The sequence below is a fragment of the Petromyzon marinus genome, unplaced genomic scaffold (assembly GCF_048934315.1).
Source record: "Petromyzon marinus isolate PM22_M1 ecotype Great Lakes invasive population unplaced genomic scaffold, UKy_Petmar_22M1.pri1.0 PM_G_Scaffold_28, whole genome shotgun sequence".
NCBI classification, from domain to species: domain Eukaryota; kingdom Metazoa; phylum Chordata; class Hyperoartia; order Petromyzontiformes; family Petromyzontidae; genus Petromyzon; species Petromyzon marinus.
Window position 1 is genome coordinate 1,055,001 of NW_027422850.1, and position 2,500 is coordinate 1,057,500.

Below are 2,500 nucleotides of genomic sequence, written 5' to 3' on the forward strand. Positions count from 1 at the left end.
GAGTTCCCGTGCTGATGGACCTGGAGTCAGAGACTTCTGTTCCCGGCTTAACGCACTGCTTCCTGTCAGAGAGGAAGTCTGTGATCCACCTGCAGGTGGAGTAGGGCACGTTCAGCTGGAAGAGCTTGTCCTGAAGCAGGGCAGGGATGATGGTGTTGAAGGCAGAGCTGAAGTCCACAAACAGGATCCTGGCGTAGGATGCTGGGGCGTCCACATGCTGTAGGGTGAAGTGGAGGGCCATGTTAACTGCGTCGTCCACAGACCTGTTGGCTCTGTAGGCAAACTGAAGGGGGTCCAGGAGAGGGTCTGTGATGGCTTTGAGGTGTGCCAGGAGCAGGCGCTCAAAAGACTTCATTACCACAGATGTAAGGGCGACCGGTCTGTAATCATTTAGTCCTGTTGGCCTTAGCTTTTTGGGCACAGCGATGATGGTGGAGGACTTGAGACAGGCTGGTACATGGCATGTCTCCAGGGAGGTGTTAAAGATGTTGGTGAACACCGGAGACAGCTGGCCAGCGCAGTGCCTGAGGGTGGCTGGAGAGACAGAGTCCGGCCCGGCTGCTTTGCGTGGATTCTGCCTCTTGAAAAGCCCATTAACTTCTCCCTCCTGAAAGGAGAGAGTCGTTTCTGTAGTATGGGTGGGGGATGGGGCCTCTTGGGTGGGAAGGGGTGGTTCAGGACAGTCCAATTGTCTTTCAAATCTACGGTAGAACTCGTTCAGGTCGTTGGCTAGGCGGGAGTCGTTAGTGGTGTGGGGCGCTCTGGGTTTGTAGTTGGTGATGTGCCTGAGCCCTTTGGCAGACAGAAGCAGCGTCGTTAGTAGAGAACTGGTGTTTTAGTGTCTCTGAGTACAGTCGTTTAGCCTCTCTCACCGCTTTGCTAAACCTGTTCTTCGACTCCTTGAATCTGTCTCTATCCCCACTCCTAAACGCTTCCTCCTTCTCCAACCTCAACCTTTTGAGCTTTGCTGAGAACCAGGGCTTGTTGTTGTTAAAGTTCACCCTGGTACGTGTTGGGATACAGCAGTCCTCACAGAAGCTGATGTACACAGCCTCTGTGAGTTCATCCAGACTATTGGTAGCAGTCGTGAACATATCCCAGTCAGTACAGTCTAAGCACGCCCGCAAATCTTCCACAGCCTCACTGGTCCACTGTTTAGATGTCCTCACAGCAGGTTTACAGAGTTTTAGTTGCTGCCTGTATGCACGAATCAGGTGGACCAAGGGAGTTCTGTGCGAGCCGAACAGCCCCGTGACCCACAAGAGAAACATCCCCGCCAAATTCGAGCGTTTGACGGGGTCTATCCGTGAAAAAATATTCACGTTTTTGAGTGCACATGCATTTCTGCTGCAAATGCCTCTGGAAGTTTCATGCCGTTCGTATGCCAATTGTGGCAACACGAAAATGACCCGTTTTCCCATTCCGAGGGATTTCTGTGCGACCCTAACAGCCCCGTGAGCCACAAGAGACACATCCCCGCCAATTTCTAGCGTTTCACGGGGTCTATCCGTGAAAAATATAGACGTTTTTGAGTGCACATGCATTTCTGCTGCAGATGCCTCTGGAAGTTTCATGCCGTTCGTACGCAATGTGGCAACACGAAAATGACCCCTTTTCCCATTCCGAGGGATTTCTGTGCGACCCTAACTAACAGCGCCCGTGAGCCACAAGAGAGACATCCCCGCCAATTTATAGCGTTTCACGGGGTCTATCCGTGAAAAATATAGACGTTTTTGAGTGCACATGCATTCCTGCTGCAAATGCCTCTGGAAGTTTCATGCCGTTCCTATGCAATGTGGCCACACAAAAATGACCCGTTTTCCCATTCCGAGGCATTTCTGTGCGACCCTAACAGCCCCGTGAGCCACAAGAGAGACATCCCCGCCAACTTCTAGCGTTTGACGGGGTCTATGCGTGAAAAATATTAAAATTTTTGAGTGCACGTGCCTTTCTGCTGCAAATGCCTCTGGAAGTTTCATGGCGTTCCTATGCAATGTGGCAACACGAAAATGACCCCTTTTCCCATTCCGAGGGAGTTCTGTGCCACCCTAACAGCCCCGTGAGCCACAAGAGACACATCCCCGCCAATTTCTAGCGTTTCACGGGGTCTATCCGTGAAACATATAGAAGTTTTTGAGTGCACATGCATTCCTGCTGCAAATGCCTCTGGAAGTTTCATGCGGTTCGTACGCAATGTGGCAACACGAAAATGACCCGTTTTCCCATTCCCAGGGATTTCTGTGCGACCCGAACAGCCCCGTGAGCCACAAGAGACACATCCCCGCCAATTTCTAGCGTTTCACGGGGTCTATCCGTGAAAAATATCAATTTTTTTTTGACTGCACATGCATTTCTGCTGCAAATGCCTCTGGAAGTTGCATGCGGTTCGCATGCAATGTGGCGACACGAAAATGACCCGTTTTCCCATTCCGAGGGATTTCTGTGCCACCCTAACAGCCCCGTGAGCCACAAGAGAGACATCCCCGCCAATTTCTAGCGT